At 38.5% G+C, this 17,061-nt stretch overlaps 1 pseudogene; it reads right to left on the reverse strand.

Moving 5' to 3' along the window:
* Positions 1-7,097: 7,097 nt before the first annotated feature.
* Positions 7,098-7,873, reverse strand: LOC140856866 (uncharacterized; annotated as a pseudogene).
* Between the last annotated feature and the right edge of the window lie 9,188 nt (positions 7,874-17,061).

The following is a 17,061-nucleotide window of genomic DNA, read 5'->3' on the forward strand; positions in this document are numbered from 1 at the left end:
TGCACTGCCGTCTCCATCTTGGGTCCATCACTGTCCTTCTGTTATTATTCATTTGTCAGGTAAGGTATTCTAAGAATAGGAGTGAGCGGAAGTTGCTGCGAGCTAGGCAAAGCGGATTGTTGTTTAATGAATAAAAAGAACCGTAGATCTTTAAAGGGCTTAATTTATATGCAGTCATAGTGGCTTCCGTCGTTGTGTTAGAAGAAATTTGAACGAAACATTCTTTAAAGAATGAATATGCTTGACTTGCAGGAATCAAATTATAGAATTATTACCACGCTCACAATAGAATATCATGCGATGGTGCGTTAGAATATTGAACTAAGGCATAGAATATTCGTGGCTATCTAGTAAGAACTTACAGCCAAGATTTGATATTTCATTAATTCATTTAGCTATTAAGCTTGGTCATTTGTGCAATTAACAATGTGCAGTCTAGCATGTATCACTCTATTCTGCTGAATGTCATCTTTCTATCTGCTTGATAGGATAATTTGATGCAATAACTATGGGCTGCCTTCGTGCTATTTCACCGTCTTCAGGGACGCAAAACTCAATTCTGACCATTGGAACACGGGGTCTATGCCAATACCTATTTTACTTGCCAAGCCATCCAGATTCTGCTGTAGCCATCTTTTCTTTTTTAAAATGTTTTTTCTCTCTATTGATTAGAGAAGAGGTCAATAAGATGCCTTGCACAAAGCTACAGATGTAATTTTTTTTACAGCAATTGAACTTGTAAGAAACCAAGCAGCCTTTAAGAGAAAAGGATGTCCTTTTTTTTTGTTTTGTTTTTGATAATATCGGTGCAAAGGCTGTAGATCACATTCCTAAATCTGTTTAGGATACACAACAGTCTTTGAGATTTCGATTATAGTTGTCGTGATTTCAAGTGTACTATTAAGCACGTCGTATAAATACAGTAAGTACAGATCCAAATATTTGTTGTCTATTGGAGGGGGGCCAAAAGTAGAAACCCGGTAATCTTTTTTTTGCAGGAAATCTAAAAGCATCTTACTACAAGCCGCTATGTTGCTGCTAGCACTATATCTCCAGTTCAAATGTAAATCTTGGAAATGATCGTACAAAATTTGATCACCGAACCAGCAACTTCCATTAGTCTTGCATATCTTGTACAAATTTAGATCTCATTGCATAAGCCATCCTTTTTATATCTCTATTTTCTTATTTTAGAAACAACTAAAATGCTATATTTCACAAGTCTGGGTTGTATCTTCAGTCCCAAAGAACGATTTATCAGTTTTTGCGATATGCATCATTGGATTGTACAATAACCTGCAAACAAATAAAGAGAGAGTTTGGAATACTTTGAGAGTTGTACAAGACATGATAAATCATGATTCATGTCGTAGAAAAGGATCAATCATCCGAAAGGTACATTCCAAACCCATCATCGACATTAAAAAATGAGACTCCTGTGCTGAGGAGAAGAGTGTCAACCGACAGAACCTAAAATTCCCATAGTTTAGGCCGGGATTGAAGCTAGATTTGGATCGTGGGTCCAAAGATTGACCTCAATTACCGCTAGCAACCCAAAAGACGCGGGACCTCCTTTTCTCCACCACGAGAAGTGAGCGCAGCCTGGTGATATGGCCAAGAAGAGTGGGTCCCGAGTCCAACTTTTAGCGTCGGGTTCGGGTTGCATCTTTCGCATCAAAGAAAGATTCATCTTTCTTTCCTGGGGCGAACCGTTGGATCGCTCTCCGCACAGCTCTCAAAGTACTTAAGCTTCTTCCTTATCCGTCTGCACAGATCTGGAAGCGGAAATTGGGCGATCCAACAGTGGATTCGCGCGAAGGAAGGTCAATCCTTCTCCGGCACGAAAGATACCAACTCCAGAAACACTTATTGCTTGTGAGTGGGACGGGTTAACAACCAACAACCGGCGGTCGCTTGGATAAGATCATGCCGACACTTTTTCAGTCGATTGTCCGGCAAAACTATGTCCGCGTTCGCATCCCTCCATAGCTGGCAGGCAAAGCATTGAGACAACGCTTCTTTTCTCAGTCTCACGCACGCAGAATATGCTGCATGGACTAGTAATGGGACTAAGGTCGGTATTTAATATTTTTCTTAAAAAATAATTAAGTTTTTTTTATTTATTTGAGGTCTTTTTTGTAGTTTTTCTTATATTTATTTACTCTCACAAATGTCATATCAAATATTTTTTTATCTATCTACAGTCGGTATTTCTAATATTTTTCTAATTTTTTTACTCTCACTACTTTTATTATGATATATTCTCTATTGAATATAACATTTTAGTATTAATTAATTATTTATGTACTACTAAAAAGTGATGATGAGAGACTAACAAGAGATATTTTTTGGTATTTATATCCAGAAAAAGAAATATTTTATAATACTTAGTGTAGTAGGGATATTTTTTTGAAATATCATACATGGAATCTAGAAGAAATATTTCTAGTTTTCAAAAATTACATTTTTAGTGTAGTAGGGATTTTTTTTGAATACAAGTAAACTAAGAAAGTCTCTTTCTAAGCTTCATGGGCTATTTTTGCGAGATTTTGTATGCTGCTTGAAATACTAGCAACTAACACACACTATGCAGCGGGTTCTATTTAAAATGATGATAAAAAAATAATAAAATATAATAATAATAATAATAAATTTATATATTTTTTTTGAAATGTATAATTTATTTTTTAAAAAAAATTATCTTGATCTTATTTCTGCTCTTTTGAAATATACAATCATTCAATGCAAAGTAATTGATATTTAAGTGGCACAACAAATAGTTACATATATCATATATAAGACATTAAGTATCATTTCTATCTAGAACATCATCTTTGATTTTAAAATTCTATTTCAAATTAGTATCAAGACAATAATAAAATTTTTAAACTATCAAATAATAATAAAAAATAATCTATAAAAAATAATATATTTTAATAAATTTCATTAAGAGGTGCAGAGAAAGTTATATTTACTGCTCCAAGCCTCCCATCCAATTGAGATGGATTTAAATTTTTTTATTCAGTCGTTCTGAGCCTCCCACTCGATTGAGACTCCTTCGAATGGAAAAAATAAAAAAAAAATTAAGAAAAAATATATGAAAAATCAATGAAAACAAAGGAAAGATAGAAAAATGAAAAGGCAAGAACTCTTACCACATAGATTTAAAATTTATTTTTTATACAACTCAAAAACTATAAAAATAATAACATATTTTTGAAACATAATAAAAATAATAATAAAATAAATGATAATGAGATTCACAATCTTGCCTATTGAGCACGATCGATAACTTTGTTATATTGTATTGAACCTCAAGTTCATATATATATATTGATTTAAGCAATCTTACTTTCTTGATAATTTCTTCCAAATTTTTTTCTTGACAAAATTTCAGCAATATCTATTTATATAATTATAATTAAGGAACAATCAAATATTTATGAAAAAAATTAAATAGCTAATTAAAAATAAATTTTAAATATATTTTAAAATATTTATAGGATGGATGCTCATAGTTAGAGTTATGAAGCTAGAATTACTAAAAATATCTCATCAAAAATTTAAAAATTTGATATATTATTTTTCTTAAACTTGCCTGACATCATATACATCATATCTTTTTAGAATAATATTTTTATCTTGACCTAACAATCTATTTAAATTGACTTATAAAGTTAAATATAATAGAAACAAAAATCATCTAAATGATCAAATACTTCATAGTTAAGTGATATGAGCAAACATAATTAAATCAATAAAATCGCATAAAAATATAGAAAAAAAAATCACTCAATTTACTTACTCCATTAATAAATAATATAATATAATAAAATTTAATAAAATAAAAGTTAAAAATCTTATAATTTTTTATTTATCAATAAATTAATATAGAGCAAAATATAATGAATTCCTTCTTAAAGATATCTACTCAATAGATGGATCTGAAACTACAAAAAAAATCATCCATAAAAAAACATAGCTATGAATCACTTATTTTTCTAATAAAAAAAATATCTATGCCATAAATATTATTTTTATTGTTAAAAAGTCTAGTCACGGCTAGTCTCCCTCTCTGTCTCTCTCTCCAATATATATTAGGAGAGGTTCAAAAGGTCAAACAAATAGTGAAATTAGAGAGTAAGAGTTGTGGAGCACAAAGGGTAGGTCTAAGATTTTTCTTCTTCCTTTGTTTATTCTCTTATTAGTTTTCTAAGTTTTGTAACATCATTTGAGAGTAGTTTGGAATGATTGCTGTTGCGGATGCATAGCCCTCTACTCTCCTTTATTGTTTTTAGTTAGACTGTATTTAGAGGGTGATTAGAGTGTAGGAGAGAATGCGTTTGGAAGAGCCCCTCATCAGTTTAGTAGTCTAAAAGCATCATTTGAGGGAGTTTTGAAAGTGTTACTCCCGTACTTGTAGCAGCCCTCCATTTTCATTCATGGATTGTTTAATGGATATGAAAGCTTGAGTGGATTTGGAGGATTTTGTTGAAAAATATTTGAAAAAATTTTCGTCTATTTTTTTCTCACCAGATCATAGGAGGTTGTCGTTTGCAAGATCACAGCCTTCCAATCTCAGAGAAACCCATCATTTGAGAAAGGATTTTTAAAATATTGCTATTTCAAATATAGTAGCCTTCTCTGATCTTTAGGAAACATTGATGCAATAAGATAGTAAATGAAAGATAGAGAAAAAGAGGAAAAAAAATCAATAGGGTTCCAATGAAGGTTGGCAGTAGGTTTGATTAAGGGTTAGGGAGGAATTACGATTAGGGTTCAGTTAGGTTTAGGATTTCGAGGAGTGTTAGCAGTGGGTTGAGTTGGGGTTTATTAAGGGTTCGAGTTAGGATGAGGTTAGGGTTAAGTTAGATCTGGGGTTAGGGTTCGTTCGCTTGTTGAAAAACTCAGAGAAAAGAGGGAGATGAAAAAAATAAAAAAAGAGAAAAATTTACCTGTGAAAGGTGAGAGACAAGATCCGTACTTAATTAGCATCACCAATAGAGAATGGACAAAGGAGGTTGGAGGATGGAAGGAAAAATATACAACATGGAGCAAATTAGAAAGGAGCAATCGAAAAAGAAGGAAAAAAAGAAACCCCCCCTCCCAAAAAAAAAACTTACCTGTTTAAGATGAGAGAGAATTTTTCATGAAGGGGAGGCATCGAAGGTGATTAGTTTTGTGGTTGTACGGAGATCTAGGAGGAGAGGGAAAAATATGGATTCGTTGTGGATCTTCGTCGGATCTAAAAGGTTCTTGATGGATTTTGAGTGAACCATTGGAGTGGAAAGGGATTGGAGAGAGGGGGATGTGGAGCATCGAGGGAAGAGAGATCAGAGAGAAAGGGGAGCGGACCACCAGAGTGGACTGTCGAAGTGAAGAGAGATCGAAGAGAGAGGGGGCCAAACCGTTGGAGTAGAGAAAGATTGGTGGGAGAGGGGGCCAAAGACGAATGGTTCTGTGGTTGGTACAGAGATCAGAGAGAAGAGAGAAAAATATGGATCCATTATAGATCTTCATCAGATCTAGGAGGTTAAACACCTGAGGAAGATCAGAGAAGAAGTTCGACATTGATGATGATGGGGAGGAAAGTGACGGTAGAGACTGATGGAAGGTAGCGATGAGGAGAGCAGGGAGGATATTAGCCTCTCTTTTTCAGAGATCTGTGGGAAGGAAACCACCTAAGGTAGATTGAAGGGGGAAGCCCAATGTCGGTGAGAATGGGGAGGCAGGCAATAGTGGAGATCGGTGGAAGGTGGCAGCGAGAAGAGCAAGAAACAAGCCGGCATTCGTGAGAGCTTGGAAAGATTCAAGAGGGCTTTGAAAAGATTTGAAGCAAAATGAAAAAAAGGAAACATTATCGGAAATAAAAGGGGACTTTAGAGCTCGATATGTAGCCCGTTTGGGGGAGCTTTGAACTTCCTTTTTATGTATTATATAAATATATGACTGAACCAAAGATAATATTTTATATTATAGAATCAATGTCTTAGTTTTTTTTTTTTAAAAAAAAAATCACAATTCAATGTCAATAATATTTATGAAACACATCCATATACAAGATCACAAGCCATAACAAATAAATAAATTAATAAGTAAATAACATCAAAATAAAGCAAAACTATCGATAACACTTTTTGACTATCCAACTCAACATCAACATTTACTAAAACATTTAACTCTATTAGTGTACATTGCTACATGCAGAGGAAATTGATTAAAAAAATTCCATAATCATCAGTAATTTTTTGCTAACCAATTCAAGATGGGTTTTTACACAGCACATTAGGTTTTTTTCATACAGAAAAAGAAACAGCAATTTTTCAAACTTTGGAGCAGCACACACGAAAACTATCCTTCAAGCATCCTTTGATAGTCGCTTTTCTCTTTTTTAATTTTCTTTTGAAAATTATCTCTTTTCCCAGATTGCCATGCTAATAGTTTAAATAATCTATCATATTATATATTGGGAACTTATGGGAATGATTTAAGCGTCAAAACAGATAGAGTCTTCCTTATGCTCTTCTCGCGAGAACTGGGAGACATATAACTGAAATGTTTATAAGAGGAGGAGATTTGAGTTGCTAAGGTGCTTGGATTGGTCCAAGACTAGTTAGGCTAAGGCTGGGCCAAGTGCACATAGCCTGGATATGGATCTCCTAATTCCGTCACGGTCCAAACAACGGTGAATCTCGTTCGAGCTAACCTTGGTTTACTCTGGCCCGACCCAAAAGCGTACTTCTAATTTACCGATTTTTATCTATATCTATATCAATGATGAAAGAAAACTATGACTTGGTCCTTCTTCGAGACTCATGGGTCGTACCATGTGAGATTCTTGGGTACTTCTGCAGACAAAGAGCAATACCTCAAAATAACATGGAACATATATAAATTGTATCATCTTTTATTTTTCTCAAAGAAAACAAAAAAACATTGCAATCCAATGTTACCCTTTCTAGTGATGCAAGACTACACGCCAAATAAATAAAGAAAGAATTAAAGAAAATCAAAATAATGCAAAACCGACATCCATCGATGCTTCTTTATTTATCCAATTCAATTACAAATAAAGCATGTCGTCCTCTTAGTATAAAAACTTGCAAGCAAAAAAAAAAAAAAAACTAATCAAAAAATACCCTATAACTCCACATCAATATATTTTTTTCCCCGCCTACCGTCTCAATATGAGCACTAACACAACAAATCGCGGGTTTCTTTGATGCAAAAGAATGCATTAGATGAAATACTTCAAAATTTGGAGCGGCACACGGGCCATGTGGCGTGGTGCCAGCTTGCGATGCACCGTTGATGGAATACGTGGAGGCATGGGGTGCACAAGAGCTCCTGCTCGATGCAGTGCGGAAAGAAGTAGTCCTCGAGGCACACCGGACATGACGCTGGAAACTCTCTCTTGCCAGCTCCACCCCATCGATCAGCTTCTTGCCAGCCTCAGCGGCGGCACGATGGGCGAAGCGGGAGAAGTAACGGGCCAAGAACTCGTGCTTGCTGGGATTTAAGATCGTGCGGGCGAGCATCGCGCGGATGGCATCCTCTGCGGTTTCCGAGACGAAGAAGGTGACGATGTCGAAAACCCTTTGGGTTTTGGGAGGAAGGCTCGCAGTGACCCGGTCCACGGTGTTGACTCCGTCGAGCGAGCGCGTCCGGAAGCAGACCTTGTGTTCCTTAATGTTGATCGTCACCCTGACTTGAGGAAGATCGAAGGTGGGAAAGATCTGTGGGTAGGAAAGGGCGGGAGGAGGTCGTGATCTGGGCGTGGTTTTCTGTGAGAGGGATACGGTGTGGTTGGTGGTCTTGTAGCTGTAAAGCTTGAGGGCAGGGCTCGACCCCATGGGCGCGCGGTGGAACGGGGAAAAACTGGAAACGAGAAGAGTGGGGAATTTCTTTGTTTCTTGAGGGGGTACGCTGGCCTTAACATAGGCTGAGATCCAAGTCAGTGCAGGGTCGGAAGAGGGTGAACCCTCGTTTGGTTCGGACTGGGGTTTCAACCCGAACGCAAAAGGGACGTCCCAAGCACCGAGCCGCTGAAGTGGGTGTTACGCGCCGACGACTTTGGAGAAACTATGGCCGACGGAGTCCGGATCGGTCTATTTTTTTTTTTAAGATAGATTATACTAACATTTTCTCCGATTTAGATCAATTATATATATATATATTTTATATTTTAAAAAATATCAAATAGGTTCTTAAAATTTTTGAAACGTTCCAACGAGATCCTAAGGATCACCTAACCATTGACGGTGTGTGTTTACCGTTATAATGGATAAAAATGCTCTTCTATCATGGAGACTATTTGAAACCCATGGGTTTCGACCACGTCCCTTTCAATTCCAAGAATTTTGTAGTTAGGTTTCCATCTTCCTAACATCCTCTCTTCGATGAATTTCAGACAATCCACTCACGCACATCCATCCTTCCATCGTCCTTCCGTCATCCTTTCTCCAGTTATTGGGTGGATGTCTGATCAGGACACCATCTTCTAGGACCATTTTAGTACCACGCAATGCAGCAAGAAAAAAAAACAAACAAAACAAAAATAATCAAAATACGTGGATCAGCCACAAAAAGACTCTTCTCCACGGGACATACAAACTTTACTATAAAAAAAAAATTTACAAGAGGAGATCTCTCCCTCAATCCTTGTACATCCAATTTCTCTCTCTTGAAGTTTTCCTTCACAAAAGCTCTCTCTCTTGAAAAACCCCCTTGAACCCCTGAAGCGACCGGCGTCCGCTATCCAGGAGCCTCCTGCTCCTTCTCTCTCACCGACCTCGCACCTCTCTCTTCTTCTCGGGTTCTGACTCATTTTCCGTACGAAGCCTTCCTGCATCTACAGTAGAAAACCGAACCACACACACAATTCATTGTTCCCATGCCTTTATAGGCCTTAAATAAGGGTTAGATTAGGATTATGAACCCTAATCAAGCCCAAACAAACCCCGGATCAAGCCTCAAGCCATTGGATCAAGATCGGAACGTCTCTGGACCATCCGATCACGATCGATCTACAAAATAGTATCGTGAACCACACGAAATGCCTAGAAAATGCCCAAGCGGTCCATGTGGTCCGTTATAGACCACCCAGTCTACCGTGGATCGGGGTACAGGCCCAGGAGCAGTGCTTGGGCCAGCCCGCGCGTGCGAGCCTGGGCCGCGCCTGCGCTGGGCGCCTGGGCCTGGGCCGCATCCTGTGGGCCTGCGCGCCCCATACGTTGGCCCCCCTGGGCCGTGCTCCGCCGTCTGCGGCCGCACCGCCGGCCGCCGGCGGTCCTCCACCACCTCGGATCTCGTGCCGACTTTAAAAGCTCATATCTCTTCCATCCGAGCTCCGTTTGGGGTGATTCTGAACTCGTTGGACTCTGTTTTTCATCGCGAACCTCACTGTGGACTCAATCTCGAGGCATCAAATCCTAACAATCTTTACTTCGATTCGATATTCGGCCTCCTCCTAACTCTGAGAGCTTCTGGATCTCCTCGCCCCCATATCCTGGGGCAATCGCCTACTGATCATGGATGGACAAACATGGGAGTCGAGTTAGGCCGCTCGATCCCATCTCCATCATATGCTGTGCTCTTTCTGACCTGAGACTTGCTCGGAGCATCATCCTGTGGCAATAGGAATCTCACCTTGCGACGTCGTCTCTCATCCTCCCGAGTCTCCTGTCTTATGCTCGATCCACCTTCACCTGGAGCTCCACCTCGCTCTGGGCTCCGCTTGACTTCCGAAGCTCCACCTCGTATTGGGCTCTCCGTCAGGTAATATTGTCCTCTACTCTCCTTTTTTCCCTCCAATACAATTCTATCGCCGCGTAGCACCCTCAGGATTCCTCCACCAGTTACCGTTCTGTAGCCTCTCGAATTCAGTCTGCTAAGTGAGATAAGATTTCGTCTGAAATCGGATATGTATCGGACCTCCCCCAATCTCCTCACTGCACCATTATGTGTCCTCCAGCTGACCATCCCAATGCCTCTAATCGCACAGCTCGATCCATCCGGCAGATATACAGTGCCCTCACTGTTCTCTAGGGAGTCAAACTGCTCCTCTCTGCAACATACATGATAGGGGCATACAGAATCTAATATCCACTGTTGGGAAGAAATAGATACTTCGTCAGATATCTCCAAGATATCTCCATCTGAATTGCTGTCGGCCGTCGCCACAGCAGCCACCGTCCGATTTTTGAGTTGAGGGCAATCTTTGGCTAGATGCCCCAACTCCTCACATCGGTAATATCTGATTTTGTTCAAGTCCCTCCTGGACTTGGACCGCCCTCGTCGCAATCTCCTGTCGCTCCATCTACCGCCTTCTGCTCCTCCAGAAGCCATCAAAGCTGAGCTCGAAGTCGGATTCTCCCTCCTGAGAACCTCGTTCTGGAGTATTACCGTGGTGACCTCGTCCATCTTGATAGTGCTCTTTCCCACTAGAAGAGCAGTCACCAAGGACTCGTACGAAGGTAGAAGCGATGCTAGCAAAACCAGCATCCTGGTCTTCTCCTCAACATTCTCACCAATGCTGAGGAGGTCGGTAAGGATCTTCTAGAAGTGGCTTAGATGCTCCTGCACGCTCTATCTCTCAGTCATCCGTAGCTGGTAAAACTGCCTCCAGAGGAAAAGAGTGTTGGTGAGAGATTTTACCATGTACAACTTCTCGAGCTTCGACCATAGCATCGTCGGAAAAGTCTCGCTCAGCACATAGATCACCACCTCATCCGCTAAGTACATGCGAATGGTACTCACCGCCTGCATCTATAGCCATTTTCGATCCTGCACTTCCATGGTGGTCGGCTTCTCGTTGCACAAGAGAGCATCGATCAACCCTTATTGGATGAGCACGTTCTTCACCCTTGCCTGCCACAAGAAAAAATTGCTCTTACCATCAAATTTGTTGATCTCCATCTTGATTGATCCTGTCTTCTCCATCTTCAGTCTTGCTTACCACCACTGCAATTGCATCCTTATACCGCCTCGCTCTGATACCACTTGCTGGGAGGATGTCTGGCCAGGACACCACCTCCTAGGATCTTTTTAGTACATGCGATGCAGCAGAAAGAAAGAAGAAATAAAACAAAAATAATCAAAATATGTGAATCAGCCATAAAAGAGCTCTCCTCCACGAGGCATGCAAATTTTACTATGAAAAAAAAATTTTACAAGAGGAGATCTTTCCCTCAACCCTTGTACACCCAATTTCTCTCTCCTGAAGTTCTCCCTCACAAAAGCTCTCTCTCTTGGAAAACCCTTCTGAACTCCTGAAGCGATCGACGTCCGCTGTTTAGGAGCCTCTTGCTTCTTCTCTCTCAGCGACCTCGCGCCTCTCTCTTCTTCTCGAGTTTTGATTCATTTTCCATGCGAAGCCTTCCCGCATCCACGGCAAAAAACTAAACCACACACACAATTCACTGTTCCCAGGCCTTTATAGGTCTTAAACAAAGGTTAGATTAGGATTAGGAATCCTAATCAAGCCCAAACAAATCCCAGATCAAGCCGCAAACCGTTGGATCAAGACCGACACATCCCTGAGCCGTCCGATCACGATCGATCTATGAAATAGTATCATGGACTGTACAAAATGTCTGGAAAACGTCCAAACAATCTACGCAGTTCACCATGGACCGCCCAATTCATGGCACTGTTTACTCATGTGACTACCATCCAACTAATATCTTTGTACTTCTGCTATGGATTAGGATACGATATAAATAAAGATTTTAATTCTTAAATTTATTATTTATTTATATTTGAGTAAATGAAAAAAATATTAAATATTTTTTTAGATTCTAGACATACATTTCCAGATATGAATTGCTTGGATTAAGCATAATTTTGGCAATTATTTTATTGATGAACCTCTAAAAAATTCTGATTTTAACTCTTAGCAATAACTACAAAAAATCGTAGAATTCCTGATAATTACCAACTTTGGTGGGAATTGAATCAGTGATCCATCAATTAGTTAAGAACCATCAATCATCATGACAGCAATCTATTTTGTTAAATTATGATTCACTATAGTAAAAGGTTATTGACATTATAGAATATACTATTGAAAATATATTATGATATTTCATATTTTAATAATTATTTTATAAAAAAATTAAATCTTATATTTTAATAATTAGTTTAGAATATCTTACTCTATATTATTATTCAACTCCTGGCACCGCCATTTGACTATTATCTAACTAGTTTTTGCTCTTCTACTCTGGATTATGATATGGTACGAACAAAAATCTTAATTCTAAAATTTACTATTTATTTGTACTGAGTATACAAAAAAAAAAAAAAGCTAGATATTTTTGAGATTCTAGACATGCATTCCTAAAAGTGAATTGCTTGAATTAAGCATAATTTTAGCAATTATTTTATTAGTGAACCTCTAAAAAATATTGATTTTAATTTTTGTCAATCACTACAAGAAATCATAAAGTTACCACCTTTAATGGAAAGTGAACCAATGATCCATCTTTAAGTTAAAAATCACCAACCATCAAGACACCAATATATTTTGTTAAATTATGCTTTATTATAGCCAAAAGGTTATTTGCATTATGAAATATACTCTTTTAATAATTATTCTTATTAAAAATTCAAATACTTTTGTTTTAATAAAAATAAAAATAAATTTGAATTCCTCCTTCGATGAATAAAGGTCTAAATATTACAATCCACACATGTACGTAAACAAAAGTGTAATAACATCATATCTATACATGTCAATTATTCAATGTTACAAAGCAAACCCCCAACAAAAAGAAATACCGGGTAAAACTAAGACCTTCTTAAATATATCTAGTTTCGCAATATACAATCTAATCCAAATTATATATAGGACATGCAAATATGAAACATTAGATGTTTTGGACGTCATTTGCAAGTTATTGGTCGCATTAAAAATCAATTATAAAATTTTTAGGCTCCAGGGCAATATAAATCCAGCTTAATTTTGCTTCCAATGAAGTAACATGATTTTGTAAATCATAGTCAATTTTCCTCCTGATCTTGAATAATTTCAAACTATGGCTTCCCTAGATAATCGTGAGGAAGAATTTTAATATGAGTGATCTAATGAAACAAAAGATACAGAATCAGAAAAGAAAATGCTTTACATTTTCTTTTTGTGTCTGAAGTTAAATACAAAGTGCTGGTTCATGTGCTCCAAGTACTCCCAAATACATCCAAGTCAAGATATGTCCACAAAAATTCAGGATATGCAGTATCCTTGGTCACATTTATGCCGTTCTGCTAACTAAATTTGGATGCACAGTTAGTGTGCCTCCCTCGATGCATGCTTGAGTTGAACCTTGTTAGACTGTTCTTTTAGCCTGAAGCCGTGTTCCATTATTGCAGAGATGGATCCTGTCTCCTTCTTGGGCGGTTGTGGAAGACTAATCAGCGCCAGTCACCCTTAAGTGATCCGGAGAGGACCAAGTATTTTGCCATCACAATTGCTTCACTAATTGCTGAGCTCGGGCATAGATCGGAAGAGCAGCTCATTTTGAAGTCTTAGTGTGATCAAAAATAGATGTAGCACAGCATACTGGCACAATATACCATCATGTGTCATGCTACATTTGAAATTGAACATCTCCCAGTCAAATATAGACGACAAATTGGAAGTTTGCCTTCATGGTAGTCTATCTTCTGGCATCTTATCTAAAAAAGTTATATATATATATATATATATATTTTTTTTTTGAGAAAAAAATGAGGGGAGTAAGATGCTCCCGTCACCTTATATTTCTTTCTTAGTTCTTAAAAAATTAGTTACATTTCTTTTATGCACCCTGATGTGACAATCTATAGCCAATATAAATACAAACTCTCTTAAATCGATCCGCTTTAATTGAAGCCTGGTTCAGTGAGATGGCATTAACTAAATTTTTTCAGTTCAATCCAATAGGTATAATATAATATGCCACCATACTCGAGGTTAAAAGGTAAAATGGAACTTACTCCAGGAATCTGTTATTGTCCAAGAAATTAAACTTCTACTGGTAGCAAAAAAGAAGATACTAGTTCATTATCTCTAAATAAAAAAGTTTCTAGTTTGCACATCCACGATAATTAGGTTTGAAGACTGCATTGGAACAGTCTCAAATGATCATTGTACAAGACAAAGCACATTTGCCGATCATTACACAATAAATTTAACTGAGACAGAGCACTGCTTGAGCTGCCAGCGTACCTGAAAAATATAGAGAGAGTTATTGCTCCATCATAATCACTACAAGTTAAAAATGCATCAAAACAAATGTCGGGCTACATGAACACAAATTTTGTCAATAAAAATATTATAAAATATTATAATTCTAATAATATAGAGGGCATCAATAGTCCCACATCGATTATGAATCAAGAAGGACTCACATTTATAAAGAGAAAAAAATTCTTTCCACGTGAGGTGTCTTTTAAAGAGCAAAACCGTGAGGCCTTGTCCATGAACTAGAGCTGATAATACCTCACGTGACGGATCGAGCCTTTATTCGTAATAATGATGTATCAGGAAGGGGTCGAGATCTGCCTCAACTGACTGTAGAACTCTTCGGACTATACATATCGGAGTCCCCCTTGACTGGGGGCCTCTGTTGTAGTTCTAATAAAGTGGAGGGCACCAATAATCTCACATTGATTATGAGTCAAAAGAGATTCGCACTTATAAGGAGAAAATTTTTTTTACCACGTGAGGTGCCTCTTAAAGGGCAAAACTATAAGGTCCATGGGCCAGAGCGGACAATACCTCACGTGACGGGCCGAACCGAGCCTTTGTCCGTAACAATAAAGGGAACGACAATGGTAAGACACTTTTAGGCTAAATCCCGTCGGATTCTATTCCAAAGTACCTGTTGTTCACTACTCCCCAATGACTTAAGCATCGAAGAGTCTCTATCGGACATAATTCTGGCTAATAAATTTTTTTTATAGGTTGCTCTTCACCGAAGTCAAGCACAATTGGAGATTGGCCGCAACAAATTGACGTGCCCGAAAAGGGGAGAAAATCTAATTATTATGGTGAAAACGAGAGTATAGAATATTTTCACTAGCTCCGTCCGGTATTCTTCCCATCGAAAAGATTTTTCACTTCCACCGACCGAGCCCAGTTCCTCACATCTGGTCATCATCGCGGACACTCAGTAATTTGCTGCCTTCGTGCAGCAAGAAAAGATACTAATGGAGGCAGATCATAGCCTCCAGCAAACACAGCCAATAATCGATGATGGCGCAACCTCGACGACAGTCTTATCGACGGGATAGGCCACTCAACTCATCACACTCAACGCACTAATCACCATCTATTTTCTCTCCACAAAGCTGATAAGGAGAAATGATGATCTTCTTTTTTCCCTCATCCAACGAAAGTTCTACTCCTAGGTGCTCTCTCCGAGAGGATTTTCATTATGTGGATAACTACAAGTGGAAGCTCCAGGAGCTAGATCGTCAAGTTAAAAGGCTACAAAATGACTAAGTGACGAGACTTTGGGGGATAGACAATTCGGAAAGCTTCTCCAAATAATGAATAGATCGTGATCTACGATTCGGAAAGCTTCTTTAAATGATAAATTGGTAGTTATCTACGATTCGGAAAGCTTCTCCAAACAACGAACCGATCGTGATCTATGATTCAGAAAGCTCTTTCCAAATGACGACTATGTTTCTCTATAACGGAATGACTTACGATAATGTTTCGATTAAATAGTGCAATGTACGACAATATTTTTGTATGACAGAACGACTGTCCTTTGGACATGGAATGTCGATAAGCTATAAATATCTTCAATTATTTAGTTGGCTCTTATTCGATTGATTAAGAGATCCACATCCTGAAAGAAAAATAATAAGTTAACAGCTCATCCGACGACTATGCAATTTGACGACAAATACGAGGTCCAACATAAGCCCTGAGGGGTCAAAGCAGAAAAATACTGATCTCCAGATCAAGATGAGTTCCAACAAGACTAAAACACCGATTTGACTATGGTCGGACAGAAAAATATGTCAATTCGACTATGGTCGGATGGAAGAATATATTGACTCGACTATGGTTGGACGGAACAGTATGCCCACTCGACTATGGTTGGATGGAATAATATGTCGACTCGACTATGATCGAGTGGAACAATATGCCGACTTCGGTTGATAGCTGAAACGATCACAGAATCGGGGCTTGAAATCATGACAAAAAATATGCTGACTCCTATCATCCAACGTGTCAAGTTACTTTGAATTTGAGAGTGGGGGGCAACTATTGGGATAATCGAATCCTCTTCCTCCCATTCAAGATCGGCTTTCGATTTCACATCGGCAATAGATTATGATAGCATTCCCAAAAGGAGAGCTCGGAAGGGAAGAAACTTTCATGATTCAGCTCTCATGAGGTGAGGTTCTAACACCTTCACTAGTCATCCCTTTTTTTCTAAGTCCGCAATATCATTACCAAAGCAAAATCATCATAGTCGAAGCAGAGTCACTATGACCAACTGACTATCATGGCTGAAGCAATATCTTTATGACCGAACCAGCATCATAATGGTTGACTGCCAATGTCCGAGTGACCATCATGGCTGACTGACCATCATGATCGAAGTAGAGTTATCATGGCCATCTGACCATCATGACCGAAGCAGCATCTTCATGACCGACTATCTAATAGCCAATTGACCATCATAACCGATTGACTATTATGGTCGAAGCAAAATTTTTATGACCGAACTAGCATCATAATGGCCGACTGATCATCATGACCGACAGCCACGGCTGATTGCTATGGCCGACTGCCACAACCGACAGATATGACCGACTGCCACGACCGACCGACATGGCCGACTGCCTAATCTACAATCATAATACTACAATCGTAGGCAATAACTACATACCACGACCATTAGTGGGCATAAACTATCCACTAACTTTATGATTATGGCCCGATAATAGAGATTAACAATTTTTTAGTACCATAAAAAATGGAACTCCACGTGTTCAGTGGTTATACCCGAATTGTCTATAAAGGAGAGGTAAGGGAATGGTAATTGTAAGACACTTTTG

This window comes from Elaeis guineensis, chromosome 4 (assembly GCF_000442705.2).
Source record: "Elaeis guineensis isolate ETL-2024a chromosome 4, EG11, whole genome shotgun sequence".
In the NCBI taxonomy this organism is placed as follows: Eukaryota; Viridiplantae; Streptophyta; class Magnoliopsida; order Arecales; family Arecaceae; genus Elaeis; species Elaeis guineensis.